Genomic DNA, 17,861 nt, shown 5'->3' with positions numbered 1-17,861 from the left:
CACCAAACACAAACATTAACTGTCACCAGCTAGTTAGTTCTGGCTGGGCCACAGATCAGAATTTTAAAATTACCCTCTTTATTTGCAGCATCTTGTTAATACAAAATTTCAAAAACTATAATAGCAATTGTTCTTCTATTCAATTCTGCATATCCTGTGTATTCATAAATAAAAATACAAATACGCAGATTTACAAATCTGCTGAATATATTTAAACTAGAAAAAACTTTAAAGGAGAAATAGATAATGTTGAGATAGAAGTAGAAGTTTCTGAACGCAGTGAGTGGGAAATCTCAAGATCGCGTGGTGTCACGGCAGCGGCACCCTCCCTCGCCCGCGGACCCCGCGTCACTCGTCAGTCCGCCGCGAGCCGCTGCGTTGTTCGCGCGTGTGTATGTCGCTGCGACCCAACGCCGCATTTACAGAACTGTGTGAAAAAACGTGATAACTTGTGCCGAATTGTTATAACAGTGACTTAAACCTGTGCTCTAACAGTGTCCAACAACCTGAATAATCTCCTACACACGTATACGACCGTAAAAACGTAAGTATTTCTAAAGTTTAACCATGTTAACTGTACTTTCGAACGAATGGTTTCGTTTGAGCTGAGCTACGCTGGTTTCTTAGTGTTATGCGTATTCGCGGAAAAAAAACCTGTCGTTTCAAATGATTGGCCACGGCGTTATTTTTGTGTGAAATGCTCTTAGAACTAGGTCGCTACCTGCTTCGATTGTGATTTCGATAATATCAAAAAGGTACAGACCTATACGTTCCGACAAGGCAAGCAAACGTAACACTTTTGTAGTAAACACGTAAACATCGCTTGCAGCGCACAATTTATTTTCTACCCAGCACGTATAATTTTAAAATTCGAATTCGGATGTGCAGTACATCATAGATAATAATAACAATTTATGGAAAGCTAGTAACCCTACAATGGATGCGTTCCATTTGGCGGTCAGAACGTCCAAAACGACTGCATGTGAAACGGCAGCAGGAGAATTTGGACATTCTGTTATTTACAACTTAAAAGGCTAGAATTTAGACCCGTTAAGTTGTTAAAAACGCACATTTGAATAATTTTAACAAACTACCGTCGAGTTTGAATTATTTACAAGAAAATTAGTATTTACTACACTTAATAGGTAGTTATTATAGGTACATAAGATAGCCACCCACGATCCAATATGCCCACGTGCCTGTAGCGCTAACGGCTTGACATCCGATAAAACTGATCGTGTGTTGATCGCGATGTGCATGACATCATGTAGATTGATTGATTAAATCTTAAAAACAGGGATAGGTAAATGTTTGTAGCTAAAATTTCAGAAGGTGCTCGGCAAAACTGCTCAATTCGATTCCTGAAATGATCCTACTTGTCCATTTTTTTACTGCTCATTCACCTATAGACATGACTCTAAACTTGATCGTGTGTGGCCGGCGTTATAATCAAACATATACCTACGCAAGCACATTCAATACCTACATATTTCGTGCTATTTCCTGCAGTTTCTCACGTGCCGGCCGCTTACATCAACTGTTTACGAAAGGCCGGTTTTCCGAACGAAACATGCAATAATAATTTTATTGAGTTTAGACATAATTTTCTTAGAGATGTGTTACACAGATTGGCCTAATGATTGTATTAACTTACTTTAATGAATGTGGTGTTCTGTTTTTGAAATAAATCCGTTTTATGTGGGTACAAAGTACCTATCAATAAGTATTTAAATGACGCTTGCCTGTACAGTTTTATAGCTACGGCTAAGAGCCTAGATTAGACTTTGGGCCTTACCACAAGATCTTAAATCCTAAGCTATTTCATAATGTTTCGACATTTCATAGGTACCCTTAGGGCTTAAAGCAGGATTTTTCCGGCGAAGTTGGATGTCATCGACCATTTTCATAACTCAATTCGTACCACTTAATTATGTTACTGAGATCCGTGATAGCTCAATGGATATTATGACATCTGCCTTCCATTCGGAGGGCGTAGGTTCGAATCCGGTCCGGGGCACCTCCAACTTTTAAGTTATGTGCATTTTTAGAAATAAAATAGAAATAAAAAGTCTGCCAATCCGCATTGGGCCAGCGTGCGGGCCTATTGGCCTAACCCCTCTCATTATGAGAGGAGACTCGAGCTCAGCAGTGAGCCGAATATGGGTTGATAATGATGAACACGCATGCTAGCCCACCAAGCGACCCCCAATATACGTATCGCTTCAACCTTTCTTATTTGAAGTGCTGGAATGCCCTTTATTTGAATTGCCCAGCGTCTGCTACCTTCAATCCAAATACGATCCAACCTGGATCTCAACATTGCTTTCCATGTGGCATGACATGCTTGGCATGAGGTGATTGAAAAAAAAAGATCCATCTCATTGGAATGATTTACATGACAGAACATACGTTTCATCTAAATTAGTTGGACATACACCGACAATGTCACGTTACTTGAGTTCATTATAATAGAGTCACGTAGTTAACTAACTCTGTAACTACTTACGGTATATGTACTACGTGTTCTACGTAGGTATCTGAAGCCGTCTTAATATAGACGCTGTTGTAAGGCTGCCTTTGCAGACTTCAGCATTGTTTATAGGTAAACTAGCTGACCCGACAAATGTACGTCATGAAAATCGCCTCTTTGCTTTAATAACGTGATATCTTGAAAAACATAATTTTCTGAGGCCATTTTTTTTCACTTTTTGTGTAAAACTTCTTCTTAGGATGCCTTTCCGACTAGCGAAGGTTGGCAGTCAGTTTCTTGAACTCGTCTCTATCCTTCGCGAGGTGAAATAATTCCTGGTCCACTCTCGGATGTTTCTCAGCCAAGACTTCTTCCTCCTGCCTTCTACCAGCAACCTTTCCCATCAAGATGAGCTATGTGTAAAACTAATACCTATTATAATTTTAAATTTACTACTAGTGTTTCACCCCCGTGCTTCGAAGAAAGAGCACGTTAAGCCGTCCTGGTTATTATCAGTGTTCTTCAATAACAACTCATATTTGGCTAACTCGTGAGCACGAGTCTCTTCTCAGAATGAGAGGGGTTAGTCCACCACGCTGGCCCAATGCGGATTGGCAGACTTCACACACGCAGATAATTAAAAAAATTCTCAGGTATGCAGGTTTTGTTTGTGTTTGTTTTCCTTCACCGTTGGAGACACGTAATATTTAATTTCTTAAAGTGCACACAACTGAAAAGTTGTGCCCGGATTGGATTCGAACCTACACCCACCGGCATCGGAGGCAGAGGTCTTGTCCACTGGACAATCACGGCTCATACTGGGCTCAAACATTCAAGAAAATAAACTTCATTTTTATTTTTTATTTCTTTGACGTCCTCCGTAGCGCAGTGGTATGGGCGGTGGATTTACAAATCGGAGGTCCTGGGTTCGATTCCCGGCTGATCCGATTGAGATTTTCTTAATTAGTCCAGGTCTGGCTGGTGGGAGGCTTCGGCTGTGGCTATTTACCACCCTACCGACAAAGACGTACCGCCAAGCGATTTAGCGTTCCGGTACGATGTCGTGTAGAAACCGAAAAGGTGTGTGGATTTTCATCATCCTTCTAACAAGTTAGCCCGCTTCCATCTTAGACTACATCATCACTTACCAACAGGTGAGATTGTAGTCACGGGCTAACTTGTAAATAATGAAAAAAAAATACACACACACACGTGTTCATTTGCATGAGGTAAAAAAAGCAGTTAGTGTTTCCGTTTCCGTTTTCGCTGAACACATTATCATCTCCTTGGGAAAAAAGAGATTACCCTTGGGCGAGATTGTTTCTTTTATTTTTTTTATTCAAGTTAGCCCTTGACTACAATCTCACCTGATGTTAAGTGATGATGCAATCAAAGAATAAAGATAAATTGTTGGGAGGAGGATGAATCCTTTTTGGTTTTATACGACATCGTACTAGAACGCTAAATCGCTCTGCGGTACGTCTTTGCCGGTAGGTAACTAGCCACGACCGAAGCCTCCCGTCAATCGGCCCAGCCGGGGATCGAACCCAAGACCTCCGTAAATCTACCGCGCATACCACTGCGCCCCGGGGGCCGTTAAAACTTGATGTCACTAAAGGAATAAACGTCAAACTAATTAATCATCATCATCATCATCAGGACTTTTGTAGGCACTTACAAACATCACGATCCTGAGCCACCTGCATCCAGCGAATACCTGCGACATTGATGTCGTCAGTCCACCTGGTGGGGGGTCGACCAACACTGCGCTTACTAGTGCGGGGTCGGCATTCCAGCACTTTGGGACCCCAACGTCCATCGGCTCTATTATTCCTTTCTTTGTAGATGGACCAACAAAATAAAACTAATTAATAATAACTTTCACAAACACAAAAGCAGTTGGTTAAGGTTTAGTGTTTACGTGACGTCATGAAATGATACAACATAGACAAATTTTGGCTCGTATTGCCAAAAATTATTTAAAAATTAAAACAAATTATCATATTTTTTTGACACGTTTTCAATCTAGTAGAACGATAGTAAACAATAATTTAAGATCACTAAAAAAAAGTGTCAACTAGCCTATTAACCGGAAAATTACTTACATAAATTTCGTAATTGGATCGGGACAGGTAATTAGAATTACAAATATCATTATCAGCAAATACACGTATGTACACAAATTATACAATCAATTGACATAGGCTGATAGCAGTATTGTTCAAATGTTTCTTCAACCCAATTCCCATCGATAATGATATTTGGTTGACCAAGTTATTTCAGCTCTGGCGCAGTTAGTAATACTAAGACGTCCTAGGTTTGATTTGCAAATCGGGTGAAGAATTTCATGTTTTCTATAAAAATGTGGCAGAAAAACCGAAAGCGACGCTATCCTACTATCATGTGCCATGAGCCATTGGATTAGACTCCTTAGATTATTCTTTACAAGTTAGCCCTTGACTGTAATCTCACCTGATGGTAAGTGATGATGCCATCTAAAATGGAAGCGGGCTACCTTGTTAGGAGGATGAAAATCCATACCCCTTTCGGTTTCTACACGTCATCGTACGTACACGACGAGTGGTAAGCTCCAAAATCTCTCCCATTACAGAAAAATAGTGCTCCTATCATTGACCAAATAAAACACAGAAAATGAAACTGGATAGGTCACTCTTTCCGAACATCGAGTGATACTCAGGAGTATTCATGTGGTAGGCAGTAGGTATTCCTGGAGAAGGCAATCGAAGCTGTGGCTACTCAGAAGCGATCTATAGAAGTGGAGACCAGGCTGCCGATCTGACCAGGATTGTGCTAAAGAATGCAGCCCGAGATAAATCCCGTTGGAAGTTTCGTCCTTGTGTGCACTGTGAAAGGATTATAGAAGAAGAAAGAACAAGAATGGAAGGCCTCTGCTATGCTCATTTAAATCAGCACCGTCAAATGATGATTCAGTATACATTAAATATCACGTGTCTCAAACGGTAAAGGAAAACATCGTGAGGACACCTATACTTGAGAATTTTATCAAGTCTGCCAATCCGCATAGGACCGGCGTGGTAATACCTGACCTCTCATTCTGAGAGGATACTCGTGCTCAACAGTGAGCCGATTATTGTCTGTAAATGATGATGAGTATACATTGAACGAGAGCCGTGATAGCCCAGTGGATATAACCTCTGCCTCCGATCCGGAGAATGTCGGTTCGAATTCGGTCTGGGCCATGCACCTCCAAATTTTCAGTTGTGTGCATTTTAAGAATTTAAATATCACGTGTCTCAAACGGTGAAGGAAAACATCGTGAGAAAACCTGCATACCAGAGAGTTTTCTTAATTCTCTGTGTGTGTGAAGTCTGCCAATCCGCATTTTGCCAGCGTGGTGGACTATTGGCCTAACCCCTCTCATTCTGAGAGTAGACTCGTGCTCAACAGTGAGCCGAATATTGGCTGTAAATGATGATGTGTATACTGTATACATTGAATAAAAATGTTAGCATTTTTCCTGAAGTCACAGCGACATTGCGACACGCCTCGCAAAAAGACGTTCCCCATGCTCCGCGGTTTGGGCCACCATTTGCAAACAATGGCGTCGCCGGCGGGGTACTAATTATATCATAAATTACCTTTTGTGCAAGAACAATAAGCTACAAGCATGCAATATGCAAAAAACTGTCTTTTTAGCGACCATTATCAAAGGTGCAATCGTTTTCCGCTTGTTAATAAATCGTTATTTAATATTTCTCTCATTTTTTTTAATTTTTTTTTTTTTATTTTTTAACAATATAAGTATAAAATACAAAACATTATTAAAAATAAAATAAAAAATCCACCCTCCAGCTGCGGGACATTTGAGTGCCCAAGCAACCGGTGGTCAGGGCTCCAGTAATATTTACTATTAGCAAACGTCCCGCGGCTTAAGCCACGTAGTTCCTGTTCCCGTGGGAATATAAGGATAAAATATAGCATGTGTTACTCGCTGATAATGCAGCTTTCCATAGGTGAAAGAAATTTTAAAATCGGTTCAGTGGTTAAAGTAAGAAAGCGTAACAAACTCACATTATCGTGTGTTACAAGTATATTAGTTTGTAGCAGAACCTCGCGGTTTCAACTATTATACCATTCCTGTTGGAATATGGGGTTAAATATAGCCCATGTTACTCTTTGATAATGTAGCTTTACATCGGTGAAAGAAATTTTAAAATCGGTTCAGTGGTGTAGGCGTGAAAGCGTTGACAAACAAATTCACGTTAGCGTTTGAAGGTAATGGTACGTTTGTTAAAGTAGTAATATAATAATAATTTAAATTTAAACTCTGCTCACGTTCAAGTAAATCGAATAGGTACTTCAATGTAAAAACTACCCGAATACCTGCCATAAAAACATGGTATTTACAACAAAAACTCCGTACCTCACAAGCTACCCACCAAACCACGCCATCAAAGAATTCAGTTAACCAATTTCAAAAGCGACTCAAAACTACATTTTTTGAAGGTCTTTATGCCCGTATAATTGATTTTTTACCCGCAAATCGAACTTTTTACGCAATACTCAATACCTATTCTAATTTTACCTTGACATCCAGTAAAATGTTATTTTCTTTTTAGAAACCGGTTTAGCAATACCATGCAAATTCGCATATCCATTTAACAGGTAAGGCTTATTTAAAAACAATTGGTTAAATGTTCATTTTAGCGCCTACCATTTGAAAGTGGTTTTACGACGTTTCATTTTATGCGTGGTGTTATTATTTATTTACTAGCTGACGCCGCGCGGTTTAACCCGCGTGGTTTCCGTTCCCGTAGGAATACGGGGATAATATATAGCCTTCCTCGATAAATGGGCTATCTAACATTGAAAGAATTTTTCAAATCGGACCAGTAGTTCCTGAGATTAGCGCGATTAATCAAACAAACAAACAAACTCTTCAGCTTTATAATGTTAGTATAGGGGATAATATATATCCTATAGCCTTCCTCGATAAATGGGCTATCTAACACCGAAAGAATTTTTCAAATCGGACCAGTAGTTCCTGAGATTAGCGCGATCAATCAAACAAACAAACAAACTCTTCAGCTTTATAATATTAGTATAGATTAGTATACCCCCTTCCCGGCCCACGCAGACCATCGGGAATGTTACGAGCGAATTTGCCAAGCTATAGTCGTGTACACTTGACAAGTTTTTATTGCATTGTTTTTTTTTCTGAAACGTCTATATAATAATCTTATCAAATCTCTTTCATAGACGTCCGGTTTTGTGTTACAAGGTTATTCAGATTCAGAAAAAAACATCTCGGATAAAGTTATTGTTAGTTTTTGCGGTGCACATAACTGACATTAATTAATTATTTTCCCATTTTGTATGGAGCCATCAATGGCAGTGTTAGTCATAAAGACGGCAAGGCTGTTCAGAGGCTTTTGTGGCTATTGCTTCACAATTTGTCAGAAGTTTTATGATCATTAGCCACGAGCGAATGGTGAAATGAAATTACTTGCATTGAAGCAAATGGCAATGCAACTGTCAGACCATTTAGTTCATAACTTAGCAGTGTGTGTGATGAGATGATGAATTTTTGGGTAGTTTTTGGGGAAAATAACCCATAACCTTAACCTCTAATGCAGGCCATTGACGATCAATTATTCTTACGTTTCTGCAGCACCCACGACTATAACTGTATATGTGTATATGTATACGTGATCGTGTGTTTGCGCTGCAGAAACGTGATAACAATTGACCGTATATGGCTGACTTAAAGAATGTTTGCGTCTGGCTATAACGCACTGAGAAAAAGTATACAGCCTACATATTACGACGACTACTTCAACAACGTAGTATTTTACTTCAATTAAGTAGTATTAACTTAGTTAAAAAAAAAAACCTTTGTATAACGCACAAGAAAACCTTTATATTTTTAATATAAATTTTGGTGTAGGAATTTTGTCTCTGAAATTTTAACTAGGCGTCATTTATTTATTCGCCAAAATAATGAGGACAAAGCAACAAACAACAGTACTATCATCATCATTCACCATAATCAACCCATATTCGGCTCACTGCTGAGCTCGAGTCTCCTCTCAGAATGAGAGGGGTTAGGCCAATAGTCCACCACGCTGGCCCAATGCGGATTCAGACACGCAGAGGATTAAGACAATTCTCTGGTATGCAGGTTTCTTCACAATGTTTGCCTTCATCGTTTGAGATACGTGATATTTAAATTCTTAAAATGCACACAACTGAAAAGGTGCATGCCCCGGACCGGATTCGAACCCACACCCTCCGGAATCGTGGCAGAGGTCATATCCATTGGGCTATCACGGCTCTCGAAAAATTACTTATTAATAAATAAAAAAATATATTATTTTCATCAATAATTGTCCATATGTGTGATTTTGAATTTTATTTTTGCTTCCAACGTAATGCTTACTCTAGTGTAACACCCAGTGCACGCCCGTTTGTACCTCGCAAGTATGCGTACTACAGGTACCCAGTAAACATTACAAAGAGTGCGTACAAGTACTATGTTATACTCAGCACGATCAAGGTAATTCTGATTGTTTGCTAAGGTCGTAATAAACTGCGGCCAGGTAAAGAGAACGGGAGATTATGGTACCGTCCGCAGAGAAATAATGATTTAACGTTTTTTTTTCTCTATTTAATATTTCTTACTTTTTTATTTCAGTAAATAAATACTTTTTAGTTACGATTTAAATTAATTTTTATTTTTTCTGAATGTCAAGGTCTAGTGTCGGTATTTTTGCGCTGTAAGAGTGTATTAATTAAACCTAACTTTTAACAACAGTACTTTTTAGCCTGGAAAAAAATCCAGCGAGATTTGTTAAAAAAATAAATTTTACGCGGGCGTCCTCAAGTATACAATATAATATGTATTTTAATTTGTAAGGAATTAACTTCTAGTCAGGGATCCGTAGAACATTTTTTAAAATCTAATTTACTATTAAGTTACTTTTCCGTGAGTAGCTTCATCTCAATGAGACGATCAACTTTTTTGTTTACGAAAATTCTTGATTCTGGTAGTTAACTGAGTTACCAGGATATAAAAAAATTCTAAGCATCGGAACAAGATAATGTACCACGCAATTTGTTTATTTGTTGATAGTTATCACTTATCACTTATCCCGGACTATTCTGTTATATGAATTTTTAAAAAAAAATCGAAATTGTAATTTTATTGCCAAATGAGTTGGTACTACTAGCAATCAAACAAATAAATAATCGATAGACGAAACAGTTGATTAAATAATTACTTTGATTGGTGCGAATAATCAATATTTATATAGCTATTGTGTTTTAAGTACTTGAGTAGGTATCTGCGTACTATCGCACAATAGATGACTGCCAGGGCGTGTTACTTAGCTGCGTTATTGTGTTTGGAAGGCAAAGGTGTGGGTTGGTTAAGTAGTGAAAAATATGGCAACCATGGTCTCGTCTGCATATAGGTACTCATATATAGGTAAAAACAAAAGCACACCACAAACCAAAATGCTCTTCTCAAAACTATAGTATGCGCATTATCATCTGAGTCGTCCGGTCATAAAAGTCAAAAAAGATAGGAATGTGCAGCGCGCCTACCTGCGCACCCTAATTATCGATAAACGGCTACCTGCGCACGTGCTAATGATGAGTCAATAATGATTTGGACGATTCTGATTGGTCGGTTTCTAATGTAATTGCATTGCGTATTTTTTTTGCTATAAATGTGTTTACTGCAATTAAATAAATACATTCATGTGTTACTCGTTGCGCACTATGGATACTAATATATAATAAATTTGGCAGAAGACGAAGATTCTGATGATGAAGACTCAGATGAAGATTAATTTTATTTAGTTAATAATTATATAATATGAAATATGTATTATATTAAATCAAATATTGTTAATTTTTTTAATTTTGTGAACAAGATACGATAATAAACTTTACTTATCGATAATATGTCTTTCATTGTTACACCCTTCACTAGACGGCTCCATAAGACCCATAAGTGCAAGCGAGATAGATATAGAGAAATGATTTATGGCCCTAAGACTCAGTTGTTAATGCTATTAGTATAGCTTAGCGAATTTATTGGTTTTGTAAAAAACAGTGTTGTAATTTTAACAAACAAAATCACTTTGGTAGCATCGATTGTTTTTTGGATAACAGTAAGTAAGTAAATGATGAATGACAACACCGAGATGTCACGGAAGACCGTGACATGGAAGTCAGTCTGTTCGTTTGTGTGTATTTATTTTTATTTTTTAACTGAAAAATTTAAAAAAACGTACATAGGCAGTACTATTACGTAACTGTCGACAGATTGTAATGTATCAGCATTGTAGACTGTAAAAATCACATCAAACTTTAAAATGTGTGGGCATTTTTTTATCGTTAATCCATTGTCTTTTTTTGCGTTCTGTACATACCTACGACCTTGCTCCGATCTTGGCGTTCAAAAGACATTTCAAATTGTTATCTCTGTCCGCCTGGTTTAATTACTTAAATTAATTATGTCTTATTTCAATTGAATCGCTCTGCGACGACTTGGCGACATGATGTGTGTGTTCTATTTCGATTGTAGTGGTTAATTAATCTGGGGTTTTGGTTGGGGACTTAATTAGGAGTTCTTGATTGTTATCAAATTACTGTTGGTGTTTTTTTGGTGTGTTGTGTGTTTTTGCTTTCTTCTCAATGTTTGGACGTCTACTTCTGGACCTATTTCCTTCTCTTTAGTTTTCTAGAGGTTTCATACGTCACAATTTTGAGCAGAATTTTTTTATTATTTTATGATACGTTATTTCTTGACTGCGTTCTCTGCTAAGTGGTGATACAAGATGGAAGGGGGTTTACTTGAAAAAGGTTTATTGTATTTATACTTGTGACACATCAGCACAGACCTGAGCCAATAAAAAAATATAAAATCTTCATCAGATCTTGCAGTGAAAATGTCACCTACAATCTCTATTGGAAACCACACCTGCATGTTTTACTTTCATAATTTGTTATACTGATGTTCTATTCCATATTACGTTTTCCTTTATTTTAAACACTTCTTCAGCTTCTTCCCAACCTTCCAGATGGTCTATTAAAGTTAAATCTTTACATAATTAATGACTTTACCACTAGTTCAGAACACAGGTTCTACGCAACTCAGCGTATACACGTCTCCAAACGTAGTTTAATAATCCATACTACTTAATTTATTATAAAGAGGTAAAGTTTGTCATATTGTTGAGGGTAATCTCTGGATCTACTAAACTGACTTAGAAAAATCTATGCCACGTTATTTGTGAGTGTCACAAGTCTGTATTTTATCCCCGTGTTCTCAGAGAACTACGCGGGTGAAACTGCGAGGCGTTTGCTAGTGTTCTGTATAAATGAATGCCAAGCCTTGTCCTTTCAAGGATTTATTTCTTTTTATTATCATTTCATGCTTGTTACATACGTACGTCATGACATATGGGCCTTTTTAAAAGATTATACGAGTACTTTTAAAAAATCCCATCGAAGACGCACGATCACGATTAAAGGCAATTTGTTTTGGTGCTGTAAGCACCAGTTGTTAACAGCCACGATTTTGTGGAAGGTATAAATCAATGGGAGAAAAATCGACATTTAATTGTATGTAAAACTCGACATTTGTAAGAGAAAGCCCGAACAGATTTATTTTATGGGAAACGGGAATGTATTCAAATATGTTAATATGAACCAATAAAGTAGAATGCATTTGCAATGTATTCACGTAATATGCAAATATTTTATAAACGTACATGCGCATGTTGTGTTTAATTTAAGGATGAAGGCTTAAGATGATTTACCTATCGTCTTGAGTAATGATGACAACGTCGAAGTTTATTTCATGCAACCCTGAATGGACATCTAAATAGTCTTTAAAATTACTTGCTTTCCCGACTTTCCTAAAGATTTAATGAACAGAACAAATTATTTATGTTTGCCCAACATTACATTTTTAGTTTCATCTTCTTGAAGTTTTATCGCTTTCTTTTCAGCATGAATATCACAATTCTTCACGGTTTTTCTATGATTTTGTTTTAAATCCTCTCTCCTTTATGGACGAGTGCGTGTCCCTAAAGTGGACCGTTAAAATTAATTGATAAATAAACTCATTTCTGTTCAATATTCAGTAACTTAAGTTTTATTTTTACATGAACAGGATACAAAGTATTGCATACTTACACGACACGTCCTTTGAAACCTTTATATAAACCCTAAGGGTAAAGGTATGACAAATAGGATTGAGAAAGTGTAATATATTGTATGCAAATCAGGTCTGCATTTATTTATGAAAGTGTTATGAGTAGACTATAAAACTGGTGATATTTCAGCCCAACCAGCCGGCACAGCAATTTAGATTATCTATGGTGCCTTTTATCAAGTGTTGTACCATGACATAGAATTAACTATTGTTAACTATTGGACTTAAGAAAAGCATTCGACACTGTAAACCATAAAATGAGAGCAGAGCTCAAAAACTTTTTGATTTGCCTAGTGAGAATCGTAATTTTGCTATATACTTAAGTTTCTTTCATATACTTAAAATACCAAGTATATAAAAAAACACATTTAAATCAGTCTACCGGTTCTGGAAGAGTGCGACCTTCAAACACCGTGACAATATTTTTATATTATACATTTCAATTGCATCCCTTTACTAAATTTATACATACATCTTGATAAACCTTGATTCCTAAACGACATTGTCTAGGCAAGTCCGCCTTAACCAGTTATATTTAACAACATACGAACTAGTTACAATTGACAATATTCCAACAAATATTTAAGCCACTTAACTTTGTACCTAATCTCCGAAGTCCCTGTACCTCTAATAAAATACACAATACTCACAAAGCGAATGCTCCACGTATAACAGAATAATGCTCTTCATTCAATATCCAGTAGTGGCTGTAAATCATTTATGAATCCAGGCCAATAATAATTTCTCTTATCATTGATTCTTTGGTTCGCTATCAAAGGAAAGTGTATTCTATTCTTAGCGTGGAAAGTCCACTTTTCTTTAAACCAGTTAAGAATTAATAGAAACATGTACGATTTTATGTATCAGGTAAGCGAAATTGCTTTTCGGAGGTGAGATCCACATACGGTTGAAATAAAGGCAGGATGTTTATTTAATCTGCTTTCAAGTCCCGTAAACGAATGCTCGGACTAATTGAGTTTACGCTAAGTACACGTGTTGTTTCTGGGATTGGTTTTTTTTGGTTGTTTACATTAGATTCCTGGTATGTTTATCTTTATAAATGGTTTCTTTGTTTTAAACATGAACCCGGAATCCTATATTCAGCTGTGAAAGCTTTTATTTGTTTAAGAATAATTCTTTTCTTCCATATTAACAGTAATTGTAAATTATTTATATGATTTCGTCCGATGTTTAGCTAGCTGAATTATTATCGTAAATACTGTAATCTTCTGATTCTTGTTGTTGTAAGTTTTCCTGATTCTACTGTTCATAAAACCTTACTTTTGAAACTTTTGTTTTTTGGTAAACCTTTTTTAACCCTTTTTGGAATTTCGATTTGGTTCGCAAGTCCAAACATACGTTAATATATCTGAATACGTAATTTCCGTGCGATGTTAATTAAACTTTACGATCTCTTCCTCTTAATCATGAAAAGGGAATCTCTGGGAACCAGTTATTAAAAATTTGGGTGTATCTAAAAGTAAGCCAAAGTTAGGTCAAAGTTAAACGATTAATTGCGCAGATAAGTTTTTTACTCGTAGGTAACGCCCACAGCGATTATCTCAACTCTGAGATCACATAAATTCTGTGATCGTACGGCTATAATGAGAGCTTGGCATTCTTAAACTTCCTTGTACAGAGTATTTCATAAATGTTAAAGTGGACAAAACATATTTTGCAGAAATGTCTTCACGACACAGATTCTTTATGACTTTGTCATCAATTATGTGGTTCAGTTTGTTTTTAAAACATTCTTTATTGTTGAATTGATTGGCATTTTAATTATCTTGCTCAAATTTTGTTTTCATTTCATGTTTTCTTAAAAGTTAATAAATGTTCTTTCTCTTTTATGTAACTAAAGTTAAACGAGAAAAAGATGAAAATATACGTTCTAAAATTAATTGTGTTTTGTGTTACATTTTACATGGGAAATTCAAGTTCTGAAATAACGAATTTAACATGACAGACTGATGGACGTAATAGCCTTTTGTAAGGACTTTAAAATGTCGCGGCCATTACGTTGACTGCATCACTGATGAAACCAGCGTCAGTAAACTATTAAAAGAAAAAATAAACTCAAGCAGCATTTCTTCTAATGTCAGTGCAAGGCGCCAAGAACCTATTGTCAATCTATTGCGGAAAATCCCTTTAGCTGTTTAAACTGTAGATTCTTTCGCCTGTCTGTCTACTGCCTAATACCAAACACCTATCTTCCTACCAGTTTCGAATTTTAATCTACATAATGTTTCTTAATTTCGAAAGAATACAATAAGGAACTTAAGCTAACTTATCCTAATAACTATACAAATCATGCCCACGTGGAATGGTGGCAAGAATACTGGCTGCATTTCCGCGCTGGACAGCCAAGCTGATCCTTTGCGCAAAAAATGAGCCAGCCCTTCTGTCACCAGTCGAGGCAACAAGCCGCGGTGAAATGATACGGAAAAATTTTTTGGCACTGCGACTCCATGGCCCAAGGGTCTCCACGGCAAAAGGTACAAATATGTAACTTTCTGTCAGAGAGGCATACTTGAGCCACTTACCTGTTTCAGCTTTTTCTGCTGCGGCTCCCGGTCTTGATTCTGTCTCCTTGATATGACACGGTGCTAATGTGTCGACGCATGTAGCGTCCCACATTAGGGCCGTGGCCGTCTTAATTTCTGGATTACCTGTAAAGATCTAATATATTTTATCGTTGCCATCAATAATACAAGAGGTACTCGTAATATCGCAACGTGTTACGTAAACCGAGGGTCTATTGTTAGCGCAAACTCGTCAAATTCACAAGTAACATTGTGGGAACACGCCGAAGCCGACAATGGGAGGTTAGCGTTTTATCCACCTGTGTATATTCCTCATCATTGTGTGAAAATATAGAGTTATTATCTGAAATGGGATTTGCTAAGTTGGATCCGTTTATTACTTCAAATACTAATACGTAATGCCTTTAAATATTTGAACTTAGAATTTCGAAATGTCTTTTATTTACTTTTCTTAATATTCCTCCCTCCTCCTTCAACCCTCCCATTGCAGGACATTTCAGTGCCCAAGCAACCGGTGGTCAGGGCTCCTGAGTGAAGAACCTCCCCATAATACGCGCCGTCTCAAGGATTACTGCCTTCTGTATCAAACTGTTGGTCTTGATTGTCTTGTCTTTGGCCTGTTGCTTTAAGGGATCGACTTCCTTGATCAGTCAATCGAAAGCTTCTGGAGCTATATTTGTTATTTGGCCAAATTAAATGTTTTTTCGATATTAATAAGCTTGATTTCGATAATTTCTTTTTTCTCCAAAGATTTCTCTGTAACTCTACTATTAGCCTAAAAGTTGCTATCGTTCAGCAGATTGTCTAACGACCAAAATAGTCTCTAAATTAAATGAATTTTCTTGACTTGTCTATGATTATTACCTACGGTTTAATTTGCCAAGACCATTTTACTGTGGTACACATATTTCAAATCCTTTACTCTGATACAATAAATAATGTCATTATCGAAGAATTCCACCCAATTAATGGAATCTTATTCGATTGGAAACTTATTTTAATCCAGATTTATTCCTGGACGATAACCTTTTGGAGATATATTTTACATCGTTTTAGGGTATACCTTGGGCTGTCGACTTAAAGACTTAGATATAATTTTATGGAACTCTTAAACCCTTTTAAAAGAACATTAACTTTGTAAGTTTAAAATTTTAATGATAATCTTTATGTGACACGACTTGTAATTTCCTCAAGCATGAGTTTTTTAAAAGCAATTTCAAAGTTATTACAGAATTTTAATTTAATAGCTATTGAAAAGTTTGTAATTCTGTTGAAATTAATATTATTGTTATATGAGACGCTAACTATAAAGTAAGTTGCTATGGGGTCTCTTAAAAAGGGTCAAAACGTTGTAATCTCTTAGTGATAAATTCAGAAATAACGAAATCCGCAGAAATACTGAAGTCACTGACATACTTATAGCGTCATAGCTCAACGAATCATCAAGCTATAGTGGCAATGGCGGGTCATATAGCTCAAAGAACGTTGGAGTCCTAATGTGGCATAGATTTAGTGCTTTATGCCTAAACGCCAACCATGTAGGGATATCACTTGCTTGGCGGCATGCTGTTATGTGGTACAATAAATTTGGAAAAACTTCACTAATTCCTCAATGTAGTCCTTACATAGTAGTCTAATTTTTTTTAAATCGTAATGGGTAGACTATGCACCAAATTTCTAGTTCTCTCTGAAGTTTTCGCACGCCGAACTGCGCAGATATAACGAATGGAATAAATGTTTTTGTACACTATCCTCGTGTTCAGAGTGGACACAAAGTTCGGTGCATACTATACCTACGTCATATTGTCTTTTAGTTGAAAGTATGGAATGGTATAGTTCCAGTTCATTATCTTGTAGAACTACGTCCATTAACAGTCACACGTCGCGAAGGAACAAACATCGCCCACCCCGTCCGGTGTCGTCGACGTGAAAATTGATCGACACACATCCTATAGCACAAATTCCCTTTTAGGACAAATTCTTGTTTAGTTTTAACTTGTCCTGCTACTCTATCTTGTTAATTATCACATTGCTAACAAGTTACAAGTGAATCAAAGTGAAGTGAAATTAATCGAAGTAAAGTGTGGTCGATCAAGCAGTCACTTACTTTCTTTTATATTTTTTTTGTGATTTGTTAGTAATTGACTTCTTTGTTCTTTTCTTTGTTCTTTTACAATCATGCTCATCATGCTCTTCCTCATCAGCCTATTTGTAATGGTTTAGATCTCAACTCCTATATAGCCTATTGTAGTGTAATTGTAATCGATAAAAGTCGTTTGACTTATTTTTTCACAGCTTCTAGGAGTCTGGATATCTGAGTATATCTGAGCTTTTAATTTCAATTCTATAACTGAGAGACTGACCCAGCGTTCTCGAAATAAAGAGTCTTGACAATACAGACAGACAGCAGCAGAGACGGATGGATAGACAGACGATAAAGCTATCCTATAAGGGTTCAGTATTTTTATTTGAGGTACCTACGGAACTCTAAAAATTACCTGGCTGGGTTTGTTGAAGACTGGGCCCAGTTGGTGAAGCTTTAGTCTTTAAGTTTACTACTTTTGCAATGGGAGTACCTACTTACAGAGATAAAGTTAAAAACAGACCAACGGGAAACGCATCAGAAATAGGACATTGA

At 36.9% G+C, this 17,861-nt stretch overlaps 1 protein-coding gene across 3 annotated transcripts in view; it reads left to right on the top strand.

Moving 5' to 3' along the window:
- Positions 1 to 345: 345 nt before the first annotated feature.
- Positions 346 to 17,861, top strand: part of LOC112043821 (LIM domain only protein 7) — a 204,459-nt gene continuing 186,943 nt past the window's right edge. For all 3 annotated transcript variants that reach the window (XM_052888509.1, XM_052888508.1, XM_052888506.1), the window contains exon 1: positions 346 to 544. The gene's annotated coding sequence lies outside the window, so the exon portion shown is untranslated. The remainder of the gene's footprint in view (positions 545 to 17,861) is intronic.

The sequence above is a fragment of the Bicyclus anynana genome, chromosome 22 (genome assembly GCF_947172395.1).
Source record: "Bicyclus anynana chromosome 22, ilBicAnyn1.1, whole genome shotgun sequence".
Classification (NCBI taxonomy): domain Eukaryota; kingdom Metazoa; phylum Arthropoda; class Insecta; order Lepidoptera; family Nymphalidae; genus Bicyclus; species Bicyclus anynana.
This window is presented reverse-complemented; position numbering and strand designations above follow the sequence as displayed.